Below are 17828 nucleotides of genomic sequence, written 5' to 3' on the forward strand. Positions count from 1 at the left end.
AAAAGTTCGAGCTTTCGGTTGAACCAAACGGTCTACTGTGCAGGCGACATTGAGTTTTGTGCGCTGGCCAAGGATAGCGACAATTCCTGGAGGATTTAGTGCTCGGATTTATGAATTAGGAGCTTCGTACACGTGTATATTGGGTGTTAAAAAGATACGATCCAAGATGTTTCGATCAAGACGGTACAAAATCAACGTATAATTACCTACAAAAGTTCTTCGTACGCGTGATACAAATGCCATATTTCGATGTTTCCAAACGAAATTAGGAAGACGTAGAAACAAGAAGTGGAAACAATGTGAAATTTCAACTCGATCGAACCCGTGTATAATCGCGTATAACTGTACTGCGCAGACGAATTTCGCGAGCATAAATCAGCAATCGTGAGCATCGCGACACGCTCATGGGACCGCAACTACCGCGTTTCCCTACGCAGATTTAAGATTCCGCGTAATTGCAAAAGACTTCAACGTTTGATAACGAGCTGTTCCCTCGACCCGCGCCCCCTCAAACATGTTCACGAGGCATGGAACGTGTGCGTACATGCGAGAGAGGCGTTCAAGGCCGACCAGGCTGACACCGATTAAACATTAGGAAAGCGGAACGCGACGACGTCAGAGCCGAAGAAAATCTACGTCTATGAAGTTCTCGAGTCTAGTTTCATTGGTTTAAAGCCTCCAGCTGAGTAAAATGTTTGCAAACGTTGGCTAACGTGAATTTCAATCGGTGGAACTACGAAGTGTACGAAGGATTGTGAACATTTGTGAATTGTGAACGTTCGAAGCGATGTTGTTGCAAGACGCAAGATTGCAAAATGGAGTAAATAAAAATTGTGGATACATAGGAATATTTTAAATAATCGTAGGTAGAAGTTAAAGTTGTTAGAAATCGTCGTTCGATAGTAGTAGCAGTAGTAATAGTAGCAGATTTAATAGTAAATCGTGAATGGTATAAGGAACTTAAATATATGGAGATGCGTATAATGGACGTGATATGGAAAAGTATACAAAACATGCAAAGCAGTTATTATAATACTTAAAGGGTGGAACAAAATATTTTTAGTTGCATCGGCGAAAATGTCAATTGCCACGGACCTCTCCTACTGCCTTTTAATAACATCAATGTTGTTAACCGTTGCTACAAATTGTTCGAAACGTTCACATTTTTCTTGACGGTATCACAAATAAATTCAACCAGCAATCAAGAGTCGTTTAACAGAGCAGTATTTAAAAGTGTCATTGCAATAAACAGAATCCTACTACGTTCGTCCGCTGCAGTCTATTTCTTCAGTTTCGACGAAAACTTTTGCGAACGTTTCGGAGCACAGAAATACGGGTTTGGTGGGTAGCCGCTTTAACACGGCCGATCTCTCGTTATCGAAAGTCGATATGCAAGGAGGAGGAGGAGGAGGCCGGTCGGTCGGTTGCGGCCTTTTTTCCGCTTGAACTCTATCACCTTCGTAGCGGTGGCTTAAAGGCCAGCAGGAGGACGGAAGAACGTTCAAAGGTCATACGCAGACGACGATCAAAGGGGTCTGCCGTATGAGAACAGAAAGAAGCGTATCGAGGTGTATCGGGAAAACGTGGGAGCAGACAGGGAGGAAGAAAACCGAAGGAAAGGAGGAAATCTATTGAAAACGGGGAACGGTAGTGGGGACAGCCGGCTGCAAGAGGAAGTACGCTCGAGGTCGCCATGCTCTCTGGCCGTGAGCCACGTGCGCTGCACTCGACCGCACTTTCACCGTCCACTTTCAAATTTCTCCCCCTCCTGTGCCCGCGATTTTTCTCCTCCACGCGTTCCACGGCTCTATCCAGGCTTATCTGAAACAGGATAGAAGACGGTCTACCGCCCTATCTCTTTCCATTCATCGCAGTTTTGGCCCGACGCGACGCGACCAAGGGATTTCGACGTCGTCGTGCAAGAAGTCGTCGACCTTTTCACGGTTCCAAGACCGAATTCTTACGCGAAGGATCGTCGCCTTCCTCCTGCCTGCATACCACAATGTGACGCATTTGTTGTATATACAGGGCGTTTCACAATTTGGGGATACATTTTCAAGGAAAGAAAAATGTTCGATACGATGTACACAGGCTCGCGAAAGTACTCGAACGCTTGTGAATAACTTGTACGGAGATGTATACGTTTCATATTCAAACGAAGAAGTTTATTATCGGCGAATATTAGCCGAGCATGAATTTTTATTGTCCCTTTTTAAGTTAAGTACGTCAGCGTCTTTCAAAAGAAATCGTAGTTTACTGCATCAAGAGGCTCGCCGTACGACCTTTGGCCGATTTAACTGCTTCAACCGCGTAATAGTAAACACCAATTAACTTTGTGATTTTTACGGTTTACAATCCTTCTTCAGGTACAATATTAATAGACAACATCCTCATCATCGCGAACGATATTAACCGAATTGCATACTAAATGATTATATACCCACGAATAATAACAAGAACAGCAACATCGATAATAGTAATAACGATAACAATTTTATTATATTATTTTATTTTATTAATGATTTTATTTAAGTTGCTAAAAAGTGGAATATGTTTTTGTTTTGATACGCAGGATCTATACGCCAATTTTTCTCTAATCCTCTGTATCCGAATATTTGAAGAGATCTGTATACGCGTGCGAGCATCGGTTGCCGGCTTTGAAAACACAGTTGCGTAACAATTCGTTAGATAACTAGACACGAAACTCGTGGCTCGTGACGTCGCGAGACTCGATTCGCTGCGAAAAATTTCTCGAACACGGTACGGAGCAAGTGTGCCTGATAGAGGAGGAATTCTGAATTAAAACTTCGCAGCAGGTCGGTTTTAAGCGTGCGTTTGGTATTGACATTGATTCTTTTCCTGTGACAAGAATTCTGAATACTTCGATTTAATGTACGAGCATGCGTATAATGTGTTTATATCGTCACTGAGATTTATTGGAAACGACGTTTCTCGATTCTTCTTATCGTGCATCGTGTTTGTATTATATACCGCGATGATTGATATTGTTTCTTCCGGAATATAAAATGACGACCGAAAGAAAAGACGAGCGCCCTTCCGTCAGGCAATTCCCTTATTCCAGCAACTTTAGACTTATTCCATCTTCTTATTAGATCGAACACTGAAAGTTCCACTGTACTACGTTGCATTGTATGTGACGTAGTGTTAGTAGTAATGCAAAGCAAAAAATTGTTCAACATACACTCAAGACACGATAGTAACAGGTTTCACCTGTTATTCACAACTTCTATACTCTACTGCAACCAATTACACGCTTCATAAAATAAGAAATCCTGTTCCCAGTTAAAAAGCAATGGCTGCTAATTCGCATCGAACAAATCCAAAACGAAACTCTTTCCAAGCAAAATGACGTTCTAACTTATACACTCCTATCCATAAATATGAAAACATGTACGGTAGATGTGAGGGGAAACGAGGCAAATCTGGTAAATTATAGTAAATTATTACCAATGTTGATTCAATATGCTCGATATTGAATTCATATCCATTGCATTTTACGGTTACTTGAAATTTTTGTATTCCATAAAAAAAGCAACCCACGTTGAACCAACCCAAACTCGATGAGATTTCCTCGAAACTACGGTAAAACACCAGCGATCGACATCGACCACTCGGCAATCGGAAAGAGAAATCACGCTTTTTATCCAGCTTGAAATTAATGAAATTAGGTGCAGTGAGCAGCGCGGAGAAATTTTTTTTCAGAATTTTATTCTCCCGGATCTCGCTCTACATCCCCGCCTTCCTTCTCTCCACTTGCCACCAATTTTTTTTCCTTTTCCTTTTTCTTTTTCTTCTTTTAATTGTATCGCGTCAACCCATTGCAGATACGAAGCAACGGGGATACAATCGAAACGAAATATTCTCGAAACGTTCTCGAGGGAATGACTCTCGTCGAACGACGAGCAGGACACGGTGGCTTGCATGGTTTGTGTTCACCGCGAAGTGGGAGGTTGCGAAACGCAATGTCGGGTGAAAGTGCATTAGCTTCATTTCACAAGGTACTCTGGTGCCGCGCTGCGGACGCCGAATTGCTTGCCGGCAAAGAGTTTCGCGAACGAACGAACGAACGATCGTGTTGCAACCACGCGAACCGTTTTTGTTAGGCAACGAAATTCACTTGTGCAATGGAAAACGCGATCGGGATGGGTTTAGTAGGCTCGCTCGCTCGGCAGACTCGTTGCTACTCGCCACCGCCGCCGCCGCTTTGAAATCTGTTACGTCGGTATAAACTCGTAATTCGTGGTTCGTTACTGTTCAATGGAATTTCCAGAAACGGTGGATGTCGTAAATGGAAGGGTAACGATGAATGGAAAAGTGAGAGGGATCGGGGAGAAAGGCAGAATGAAACGAACGGGAGCGCGGTGATTTGGCGAAGTTTAGCGAGTATGATGATACATACTGCTCTCGTTAGCTAGGTTTTCACTTGAGCATGTCAGAAAGAAAACTGACAGTTGGTTCGATAAGCTCACTCGTTGCAGGAAAATCGCAAATAATAGTATATTTTGAGCTAAAAAAAAATATATAGGATTTATAACATCGTAACTTTCATTCTGGTTGTTAATTTATGGACTTGATCAATGTGGCTTCTGAACAATGGTACGGCATTTAGCCGTGCTATTTTTTTGTTTTCTGTATATGTCAGTCTTGTTAAATTTGGAAATTTGCAAATCTGAAAATTTGAAGGTTACGTATAACGAATATCTGACGGGTATACTTTAAAATCAAATTATTCGTTTCACGATTACTTTATCGCAGCATTCGTCCGATTATTCGAGATCGATTCGATTACTGAGAAATGATTTGTTTAGAGACAAGTCACGTATGGAATTTCGCGGAAGTCGATTAATCGCGAGGCACGAATGTGCGACAAGATATATTCACGAATCACTATAGATGAGTCACTAACACAAGGCGAGGTCTATGTGGAAGTTAGATGTTACTACTTTAATAAACATTGTCACTTTTAAACGAGCTCAACACGAACAACTGTTGCACCACAAAACTGGTATTACATCAACGTATATTTACGTGAAACACACGAGTCATCGAAGTTCGATCGTGTTAGATCTTTAGATAATTACCAACAGATAATTACCAATTTCCAAGAGAAACAATTGGAACGAATTCTTTGCGTCATCCAAGTATCATTCTTCTCAGCTGTGTAACTATGGGCATAATTATTGTCATTTATTTCTTTGCAGGAACTGGTAACATTGATAAAGACCTGCGTTATCAGAGATTAAAAGGGTTCGGTTTGATTCAGAAAAAGAAATAGTTGATCAGTTTAGAAAATTTCGCCAAATACCATGGGTGAAATATATATATATGTATATTTTTGCATGGTGACATTTTCAGCAAATGCTCGATGACCTTTAAGTGACATGTTAACATACTAAGCTAATGAGCAAAATGTATGAATATGAAATGTTTCCAACGATCAAGATTTAGCACGGATATTCAAAGTTTTATGAATAAAATCATAAGCTTCTTGGTGAGTAAATTAGCAGATCAAAAAGAAAGATAAATCACAGTTAAAACATGCTCGTCCTAATTCCTCACCAGTCTACTCATCTGTAATCATCGGGTTACTCAGTTTCCATTCGAAAAGTTTTCAAAATTTCAAAATTTGTTGTATAACACAAATGACGTCGATAAACGAGAAGAAATCGTTCAACGTGTGGAGAAACTCGATGACATGGAATTTAGTTTTTATCCTTACTGTTGTTCCGAAAATAGTGAATGTGGCTTCTCAATGAGTAAATTAGCAGGATCAAAAAGAAGAATAAATCACAGTTAAAACATGCTCGTTCTAATTCCTCACCAGTCTACTCATCTGTAATCATCGGGTTACTCAGTTTCCATTCGAAAAGTTTTCAAAAGTTCAAAATTTGTTGTATAACACAAATGACGTCGATAAACGAGAAGACATCGTTCAACGTGTGGAGAAACTCGATGACATGGAATTTAGTTTTTATCCTTATTGTTGTTCCGAAAATAGTGAATGTGGTCAAACTATCTTTTCAAAAGATTTTTTAAATTCTCCCCGTTATATATTCACAATGCTTTCCCTGCTCTCTCTCTCTCTCTCTCTCTCTCTCTTCCAATTTTTTCAAAACAATTAATCACGAAGAGAAGTGTACGCAACGGCACGAAGAAGCGCAATTATTGCAAACATGTGGTCGCAACGCGGTGGTCCTGCCCGATGACCGAATGTTTCGAAATCCGCATGATTGCGTACAACAGAGCCACTGTATTAGGTCGCTTTATCGAGCCACGGAATTCGCAATCGACTGACGAGCGAAACGTCTCAAATGAAAACACACCTGCGCACGCGGCCGTCTTCATGCCTATATATTACATTTTTTCCTCGCTGACCTCTCCCTATGTATAACGCGGCGTCGGTACCATTTTCGACGAGCTGTTAATCGCGATGGAACGCGAAATCCACGTGTCGGACAAGCCGGCCAAGGTCTTTCCGGGTTTAGACGCGTATTCTGCAAGTGCTGGCCTCGTCGCGAAAACAGGAAAGGAAGGTCGCATTCCATCAAACAATGATAACTGTAAACGCGACTCCGGCGAATAAAACGATACTCCCAGCAGATCATTTTGGTCGTTTTTGAGAGACCTTAAGTTTCTACGTGTTGAGTATGGTAATTTTAAGAACTGCAGTTTGGTTTCACGATGGGATACCTACGACCGTAAGGTATTACGTTTATGCAAGTTTCTTATTGGTTCATAGACTGCGGATATTTATGCACTGATAAGAAATTGAACTGTGCAAAAATATCCAAAATTCGTATAATATGCAAAAATGTACCGGTGTCGTCCAAGTAACACGTGGATGAGCGGGCACAATGTGATTGCTTGTGGTAAAATAGGAGAAAAATATAGAGTAAAATTTGTTTATTCTCGGCTCAGTTTTGGAGAAAAACGAATTTGAAAATTTATCAAGTATATGTGAACATGGCTAATTCCAAACTGGACAGGAAGTCATTCTATGTGTGAAAATAAGTCGAAAATGTACAATACAATTTTTCTGTTTAGGGCTCCATCGACAACAAAATGGATTTCGAACGTGTTTAGTTAAGAATTGGCTTCATAGGTGCGTACGATAAATTTTCAAATTTATTTTTCTCGCAAAAGTTCTGTGAAAAGATTTTGTTCTATGTCTTTCTCTTATTTTCCCACAAGGAATCGGCACGTTCCAGCGTCTACGTGTTACTCTGTCGGATCCTGTATACAGTGACAAAATTCAGATACTTTGTAGTAGCCAATTTATAAATATTATAATCCATAAGAACTTGAATTTTCATAAATATTCACCGTCTACTGACTTACTTCATTAGGAACGTCGATGGTACTACTGGGAAGACCAAAATTCTCTATAAAATATGAACATAGAAAATTAAAATTTCATTCAAGCAACATCATTCGATGATCAGACGCGCACGTATTCTCGAATTCAACTAGCTGGCCAAGCCATAAATTAAACGTCAAGCAACGAGCTCGACATTCCTTAACAGTTCAGCTGTCGATAGCACGTAAGCCGCGATAAATCACCAATTAAACGTGGACACAACGATCAACGCCAATTAGCAGGGAGAAAGAAACAGGAATAGGTCGGTCCAGGTGGTACAATTTTCAGGATTTATCTCATAGATGATTCACGGACAAGGAGTTGCTTGGTAGACCGTATCGCCTCCACTATTTATTCAGCGCACGATTCATCAACGATCCCACGCGTTTTCTGAAACGTAGGCGAAACCACTGAGCATTTTCTCAAGTAGCGCTGCAACGCGGTCTGTGGAAATAATTATCGAACACAGAGAATTCGCGGCAATAGAAGCGATTGAATAGAAGTGAATTCGTAGGAGCAACCGCTTCGACTCGTGTCGTCATTGTTACGCTAAGGCTGTTATTCATAATCGCGCATAGTTTGAACACCTGCACGAACACCCTGACTGCAATCACGAAAGGTCAACGCGAAACTAGTGTACACCTGTTTCTCGATAACCGTGAACGTTTCCACTCGAATCTCCAGTGGAACGAGCGTCGACAGCTTCGTGATTGACTTCTTGAATTATCGCGCACTGTATGATTACAATTGCGAAATGTTACTATGTTGCACCGTATAGCAATTGCCATTCTTTTCGCTGTAAATGGCATATATAAATTGTTTCGAAAATCAGTTGGAAAATTTTCGTTATCGTATAAATGCGTTGATATCCCTATTTTCTGGAGAATTTAGTGTGGCATAAGAAGAAAATTTACATTCATGAAGGATAATGGTAGGAAAGTCAACGAATTAAGCCAAAAATATCAACGTTTGTTTAACGAAAATACGCAAACAAAAACAATTCTCGAATGTCTCGTGATTTTAAAATGACTGGAACCAGATCGCGTCGATAAGTTTAGTATCTCGAGTATTGGCGTCTGAATATCAGTACTGCAAGAATTGTATGTTTTTCGTTGCACAGCTTTGTTTGCATCTGCTTATTTTTACGTGTACATTTACTACTCGAATGATTGACGTTATGTTATGGCTACATTCTCTATATAGTCATTCATAATTTGATAACTACTTAGAGTCGAGAAATTAATAGCGATCTAACAACAGAAACCACAACAGAAATTGTTTTTAAATCTTCGTTTCAAAATCTAAATACACTTTTTATTTTATTCGAAATTAAACTATAGATTGATTATCGAAATTGAAATTGACTTTCATCTTTCCAATTATATTCATAAAAGTATCTTCATAAAAATATACGTATTAAAAATATACATAATAATATACACATAATATCGCATATATAAATAAATAGATATAATTAATCTGCCATCATCTCGATTAACTAGCACAGCAACTAATTTACTTTTTCTCGGAAAAAGAGAAACACGAAAGCTACCAGCGTTTTGTACCACGAGACACGAGTACAAAAGCGGCTTTTTCACAATTTTTTTCATCGATCTCTGGCGAGCACGCGAAATTAAAGCCTGCTACGTAAGTTCAGCGACTGCGAATCGAACCGGTAACAACCGTTTAGTAGTTCTCGGTGTTCCATTCATCACCGATTTGGGCAATCTTAGTCACGAACACAGTAGGAGAACAAGTTCCGCAGCAACTGGCCACGTTCGCGAAACCGTGACCTCGATCGAAGAATGCGACGAGATTCGGTCCGTCTAACGGGATACGTAAAATTCAATCGAGGGCCAAGCTTAGCACCATGCTACTTAACGTATTTCATCCGGTGACTGGCGAAAAAAAAAAGAAAATACCGAAGGAAAAGAGACGAGAAGGAAGAAAGAAACGGTGTTGGATGTCTCGAGATTGCACATCTTCGAGGGTTCCGTTAAGCAACAGAAAATTCGAGAAATCGCGCTCGATCGCTACAACGTGAGATAGCCTTCGCGAGAAAAGCAAATCTGGATGAAGGACAGCTGGAATATGTGGGTTCGATGGGGGAAAACGATGTTCTATCCTCGAATGAGACAACGGCAGAAGCTCCACGAGGCTCGCTGTAATCTCGTTAGTTATGCGTCACTCAATGTCGAGCTTAACCCTGGAATGCTAACCTTCGATGTTCTTTTTTTTTTGGGCAATAGGATTTAGCATAACGATCGAACATCGTCGAGCGTATTGAAACGGACAGAAAACTTCCAATGGCAAGATCAAGCTAATTTTTTTCTGTGGATTAGAATTGTTATACTTTCATTAGAGAATATGCGATAGTCGTCATATGGTATTATACAAAAAATGACGGATGTCAGCTCACAGACAAAAATCAAAAGTTCAATCACAGAGCCTCTCGATAACGAACGACCAATTTCATTCTTCCCCGATCAAACCCATCATCCATAAAAAGCGTGACTAATGAAAAATATTAAAAACACCGCTTCGAGATAACGAGCACAGGGTCAGAGCTAAATTCCTTGCAAAACGACGCCCAGCGATTGATCAACGTGTGAGTGAGTGAAAAATTGAAACGGTGAATTTATCCCTGTGGTTGTGGACCTTTCGCAAGATCCGGCAACGTTACGACTGATAATTTATCCCTGACGTCAGTTCTCGCAAGCGCCCTACCCCGAGCCAACGCAAGAAACTTCCAAGGAAATGTTGGGAAAGGTTCGTTCCGTCTGATGTCACCCATAATCGCTTCAATTTCGGAAATTACAATTCTCGATACAAATGACACAGACGTAGACCAAAAAGTACTTATACGCTCGACTATGCCTAAACTACTAAACTACCACACTACTGTAGACTATTATAAATAAATATTTGCATATGTAAAATATTAGATACAGTAAAATTGGGTAAAAATATGAGAAAAAGTTACAACTATTAGATTGCAGTAAAAATATTAAAAATACAGTACATACTACTAAACTACCACACTACTGTAGACTACTATAAATAAATATTTGCATATGTAAAATATTAGATACAGTAAAATTGGGTAAAAATATGAGAAAAAGTTAAAAGTATTAGACTGCAATAAAAATATTAAAGATACAATAGTACTCTGAAGTTTTTCAACAAATAAAATAGGTAGATAGGTGTTGCAATATTTATGGTAATATACCGTTTACTATTTCTAGAAAGAATTTCAAAAGAGCAATATGAGAGGCAAAAAGATGGAATCCCCGACGAAAAACGATAGGAATAAGTTTAACCTTAGATCCATCGATAAGGATTTGCATCACAGAAGACGCCTGATCATTATGATGAGTTAGAATGCGGCAGGCATTAGAAAAACAAGCGTTACGTCATACGAGGAAGGCTTCTCGGTTATTTTCGCGCGGCGTACACAGTATCTGTTTTCATATGGTGACGTGGATGTAACTTATTCTATCATAAGATGATTTTCGGTGCTAATGCACGAAATTTGCATCGTCGATACTGAAATATGTACGCTCGATTCATAAGAATCTGTCCATCTTCTTTCTTTCGCTTTTCCTTTCTTATTCCTTATTATTTTTTACACCCACGGTATTCCATCGATTCGATCGATCCACGGATCAAAAGCGAAAGTCGGCAACGACCTTTACTATGACCATCACGAAAAATTACGGGTCGGTGATTCAGTTCATCCGACATGCGCGTACCTTGCTACCAATGACAGCACCTTTTCCCACTTGGGATAACTCATGCTTTGTTTTCGTGTCATACAACCACTTCGCATCGCATTCCAATCGTCATTTTATGCTAACAAGTTTCGATGCGGTATGACAAAAGTATCGACTAATTTAATTACACCCGTGATTTAATTAGCCGCTTTCAATTCCAGAATAACTGCAAGAGTTATCGCTCACTTTATATGCTTTTCTTTCTGATTTAAAATAAACGATAAATTAAGGAAGTGATATAACATGGAAAAAGTTGATGTACTTCTATCTACTACTGATAGCAAAAAGAAGAAAACCACTTGTTGAACTATGAAGAAAGAAGATTAATTATTGAATCAAGGATATTTATACGTCGAACATCCTTTGTCTTCAGCTTTATCTTTCGAAGATAATGCAACAATGCAACACGTAAACTCTAGATTATAACTAGTGAAGAGGCTAGTAAATCACGTGTCGTTCAATTGTCGTCTAATTTTAAAATCAGAAGAATACAACGTTGTGATCATTCGTTTATAATTTGCCAGAATATAGTGTAAACTAGCATTACATCTACTATAATGGTTGCAAATATAGTCAGTATTATTATCATCGATTACGAAATCGTTGCTTTAATCGATTTGAAAGAATAATATCTCGCACAAGAACGTGTTAATATTCATTAAATACCAGGATTTTAGTACTATAAACATTCATTAAAAGTCGATCAATTTCCTCATCGGCATAAAGAAATATCATTGCAACAGTGATAAAGAATAAAAAAATTTTTCGTATAATTCATTCAAGTTTTTATTTATAATATGTACGTCAATGACAACAAGCAAAAAATTGTTTCTCGCTGTATGTTCCAAAAAATACTGCAATTTTCATAGATAAATAAAATAGCGAAATAAGTAATAAAACATATTGCTGATATACGCCTTTAATTTTCCATTAATTTATGCGTTTTAATAGAATTCACACGGTATTGCCACAAATCGATCGAAATCACCGACTATTTATAAACAGTAGTTACCGTGTACCCAATGAACCAGAAAATTACTAAAAAATTCCCCATAGATAAGCGCAATGAAAGAAACGATTTGAAGCCTAACCGGACCACAAAACAGAAACATCAGCGTACAACGTTCACCGATTGCAAAACCGTTAGCTCGCTCAACCTTAAAAATAAATGCACCTCGGCCACGGTCTAAGCGCCTGCATCTTCCATCATAAAACGTGTGCAGCGAGCTACGAGTTTCCTGCGAAACACCCGTAGTACTACGTCCATCGCATCAGTCTGGAAACGTTACGCAAGTGACGTCGAACAAGTGCAATCAGTTCCAGTAAACCGAGCTGCACCTTGGATGCCGTTCGAATCATCCGCAGCTTATCTAAAGGGGGCACGGAATCATCGTTCATCTGGCCACTATCTTTCGTGACGGCACGCGTATTCTGCGATTCCTTTGTTTCGAACCGGCTGATTTATCCGCGATCCTTCGTCATCGACCGTTCTTACTAATGGCGCAACCGCGTAATCACGGCTCCACGTGCAGCCTGCACCTGAATGTGACTAACGAACGTCTGCTGGATAACCGGGTATGTAGGAATCTAGAAACGACCGGCTCGAGGAACACGGGAAAGGACAAAGTCTGGTATTCGTTGGACGAGAGGGAATTGAGGTAGTTTCTAGGTACTTGAAAATCGTTTTATGATTTTAGAATCTTTTAGATTTATGCTCAAAACGTTACCTGTAATATGTAAGGTCCACTTAAAAGTGGTAGATGGATTTACTTCGTGAAAATTTATGTGTAATATTAACACGACTGCTATACGAGATTTATATTTTATCTATGTGTCACGATATTTTATAGAGATCTAGCACGCGTTATTCAAAGTTTTTTAGTCGATGGTATTGGTCTTATTGTAGCTATTCTAGAATCTCTGATTACGAAAGAATAGTAATCGTATCGAATTGTCTGCACTTTGGTATCTAATTTCATTTTCCTTTCCACCTAATTTACTTTAATTTGCGATGTCTATTTTAGAATCACGATAAGACCAATGTATACCTAATCGAATTGCGTTAAAACTGAATTATAGAATTATTATATATAATTATAGAATTACAAATAGCCTGTGCTGTTGATTAAATCTCAACATAAATGATTAGTTGTGATCCTTTAACAGAATCGAAATTAACGAGCAATTACACTCTCATTGGAAAACGAGTAGATGCTCTGAAGCTTAAGGACTCCTCTTCTATTTATTTCAAGTAGAAGATTAGACATTGGCAAATTATAAAATTGAAGCAATCGAGATAAAACGAAGGAAATATTTGTAATCATTCGCGCAAACATACTCAATTCTCTTTACAAGCTTACTTTCAATTTGAAACACGTTCGTTCCTCTATTTGTCCTCGGTCTATCTAAAGATATGGTCAACAGGATAAGTCTAGACAAAGTTCGTCCGGTTTTCGTCGATGTCTTTGGGTTCAAAGTCGACTCAAAAATCCACACAATATAAATATAGGACAAAAGAGACACTCGTGGCGATAATTCGAGTCTCCAAGCGAAGAGCCGAACAAACTCGACTCGTTGTTTAAAACTGCGTGGGTTGCATCAGCTCTTTACGCGGCAACTGAATACAGAATCTCGAACTGAAGGAAATTAATATCGCCCCGACGTTAACGACCATAAATGAGAATCGATAGCGTTCCCATTAGCGAGATTTTTAAAGAGTTCTTTTCATTAGGAGAAGACCTAATGACAAAGATCAATTCTTCGTCTTTCTATTTTTTCTTTCTTTTTTTTTTTTTTTTGTAAGAAAATGATGCTCCAAATCAATTACATATATTAAGAGCAACAAACTACGTATTTACCCGGCCATGTTGAGAATAGAAAAAGAAAGACGAAGAAACAGAGAAGATGAGCGCACATCTCGATGATGCAAAGTTCACGTAGATAATTCCTGTTTGTTCCGAGATCAAGGAAATGTTAGATAATTATATCGGCTGTAGTAACATGCTGCTGCGTGCTCCCTCGAACACAATGCCACGCGTGCACATGAAAATGGTTCCATGAAAACTGATTCTATGGAAAATCCATTGTCACAGAACACCGAATCCATGTTAACTTCACGTTACAACTTTGACGTCTCTATCTGTCTCAGTCAACGAATTTTTATCTACCGTGGCCTTTAACAAAACTTATTCGAGATGCATAAACGAGGAATTAAATACGACAGCTATCCGAAGGAATTCATTACGGAAAAAGACGAATTTGTTAAAAATTGTTCTCGCGACACTAAGTGAAAAGACTCGCAAAAGATCTAAATCCAATTCTCTAGTTAGATCTTTCTTAACTTTTACATTTACAATTTCCCGAATTTTCCGAACAATGTAATACATGGTTAAACGTATTCGTGTAAGTCGAAATAAAGCTTCATTGAAGATTCAAAATGCTTAATAAAAATGAAATGGCCTCCCTTGCGTCTGTAGACCGTGCCCCAGACTCTGCTTTTACGATTAGTTCAACTGCTAGGCAACCTTTACGCGTCTGCTCATTGACTGGCTGCAAAGTAAGCGTTCGTGTTCTGACACCGCGGGAATTCAGGACTATGCCCCCGGTCAAATTTAGTCTTGCCGAAATCTTAGTCAGCGACTCGGTCACAGGCTTCTCGCGCGACCGTTTTACGACTACCATCTTTTTGTCTCTTTCTCTCTCTCTTTCTCTCTCTCTCTCTCTCTGCTCCTCCTCAAATAGAGAAGGAAGCTTTTGTCGACCGAGCATAAACGTTATACGAGAATATGGGTTTATTCATAAAAGGGAACAGCCTGTCTGTCGGAGACACGAACGGCGAGATGGATATACGATAGTAATAAAAATAATGATAATTTCTCCAATTTCTTAAATTATTTTTGTTCTCTATAAGAAAATACGGATTCGGAAAGCAAGAGAGATTTGCTAAATTCTGTTCATTCTGAATTCTTTGTTATTTTATTACACTGTCAAAGAACTAAGTCTACCTATAGCACAAGGAATTTGAAATTACAAGTACAAATTACAAGTTTCATAGATAAACGTATTAAATTTGTACCTAATTTTTTTCAATCAGAGGCACTTTTTAATTAACTATAGTGAGCTGATACGAGTAAATCACGAGTTGATACGTTCTATGCAAAGCAAACGTGACTATACTTTGACATTCCTGCTACACGTATAATGATAAAATTGAAGGTAAGAAGCTTCACTAACAGATAAACGATGTGTTCTTGGAAAGAGATACATGTTAATTAACTAGTTCACATTAACGTTAAAACGATAATTTCTGCTCTTTGATTACAGAAAATAGAAATTTTTACGTTCTTATTAATGTTGAAAATAATTGAGCACGTTATGATATCATGCTAACGTAAAAGTGCAAAGAGTGTTAATATTATACTAAGCGCACTGGTGAAACGGTTCTTAAATAATAATGACAACACGTCTGCGGAAACAAATTTGCTTTAAGCGTGAAACATTTCTCAGGTTATAAATAGATAGACGAAAACCTTTTACACGTAAAGACAAACTTGAGGCAGAAACAAAACCGTGGAAAGTTACGCGGTTCTACTTTTGGTCATAGGTACGATAAATTATTAAATTCTCAATATCTAATTGGAAACTTTATATTTTACTAAAAACAATTATTCCCGGAATAATAAAATTACATTGAAAAACCAGACTCGGATGGTAAATTTATACTATTATTTTATTATTAATCTGGTTATTATATTACTCGATTATTAAATAAATCCATAATGCATCGTTTCATATCCAGAAACCTAATTGGTTACCAGATATCTGATTCTGACTAACAATCGAATCGATATTACACGTATAAAAGAAATCTCCATGAAAAAATGATCGCACGTAAATATTTCATTGTTTTGCTGAAACTTAGTCGATTCAAGCTGAACACGGAGTTTATCTAAAAGGTTCATTGCTAAAGCGTTTCCTTGCCTGCGCCATCTCAGCCAGAGTTTAAAAGCGCAAGCCAGATAACGGAAGTTTCCAGCTCGGTAATCGGAAATTTCGAAAACACTCCCGCCTCAACTTTTGAACTAATTTAGAAATCGAGATACGTACGAGTCTCGTTATTGTTATTGCTTTAAACGTGCTTGACGAGAAGACCAGATAATATCATTACACTGACAATCAATCTGGAAAAAGCGTGCGTCAATGTGGCAATCAACAACGTCACCTTCATTTCCATACGTAACGTCGATTCATCGATACGATTCTTTATCGACGGTAGATTGGTGAAAACTTGTCAAACGACGTTCCTGTTTATACGACCAACAAAATTCCTATCGAATTAATTGATAACACGCTCGTTCTACCAATTGACGCATTGCGATACATACAAAGGAGAACAAGATATCGAGACTGGTATTGTTTCAAAATATGATTAGGGTAGAACAGAAATATATACCTCTTTGTACTAGGTCATGACACACGAAATACGTATTTGTTCTTTTAGATTAAAATAAATATATATTAGATTAAACAAATTTCGCTGTAAAAGTGTATTGGTTTTTAGGTAGAAATCTAGATTGTTATCATGCGTAGCTTTGGCCAGACAGAATGACTGATTACAAGATTATAAGATTACAAAATATAAAATTATAAGATAAGAGGACGATTCGTATTTCGTGCGAATATAAATTCATCGGAATATTGGCAAACAGCATATTAAAAAATTCCAAGCAAAAACACACGGAACGAAGGAGCATAAATCGATATTCAATTCTATTTTCTAAACTATCCGAAACATTCAAACGAATATTTCATTTGTGACAAACAAATATAACATCGCCAAAAGCGGGTATATACATATCCATTTGAGGCGAATATCCGAGCAAAAAGAGGTTCCCAAGGAAAAGGGCGGAACGATGAGAGCAAAGGGAAAATTTTATCGCAACAAAGGACGATAACTCCTTTCTAGCGAATGCATTCCCCGAGAACGCCACGATAGAGTCAGAGAAAATAGCAAACGTCCCTTCGTTCTGTTAAAAAGAAAAGGTGAATGAAGAAAAATTTTGTCATAAAAAAAAACTCACGAATATCAGTTGACCGGTCGATAAGGTTGTTACGAAAAAACAAAATAAAAAGAATAAAGTAAAGAAAGAAAGGAACAGCGACGGCGCATTCGAGCTGATTACTCGTAGCTTTAGATAAGATTTATACAAAAGACGGCCTTGGTAGATTTGATTGGAAGGAACGAAGACAATGATCTATGAAATCATATCTAGATTATCGACGAGAAGCGTGAACGAAGAAAATACCATATTGAAATATATCAATTTCTTATGATACGTTTCATATTAATTACGAGCTTGTTGATGATAAGATGCGAAGGACGATCAAGATGCGGGAAATCGTTCCGCGATTCGATTCACAGTTTTTCGTTCGTTTCCCTGAGCTATGTCGTCACAACGAAGACGAACAACCATCGACGAATTTTCGTAAGGGGAAATTATCTTGCTAAGATAAAGCATATATGTATCAATTTTCCACAACACACAAATGGTAGTTCAGGAAGCATCGAGATCGCCACGAGATAATTAGAAGATTCTTATTACGAACAATACTATTGTATCAATTAAACAAGTAGAAGCGAAGAAGTTAATTTTATTCCAAAAATATATGTACTTCAA

General features: G+C 38.3%; 1 protein-coding gene across 2 annotated transcripts in view; it reads right to left on the bottom strand.

Annotated features, from left to right (window-relative positions):
* Nucleotides 1-17828, bottom strand: part of LOC100746230 (zinc finger protein 395) — a 92341-nt gene that overhangs the window by 60969 nt on the left and 13544 nt on the right. The window lies entirely within an intron of this gene.

Source organism: Bombus impatiens, unplaced genomic scaffold, assembly GCF_000188095.3.
Source record: "Bombus impatiens unplaced genomic scaffold, BIMP_2.2 scf_0565, whole genome shotgun sequence".
NCBI classification, from domain to species: domain Eukaryota; kingdom Metazoa; phylum Arthropoda; class Insecta; order Hymenoptera; family Apidae; genus Bombus; species Bombus impatiens.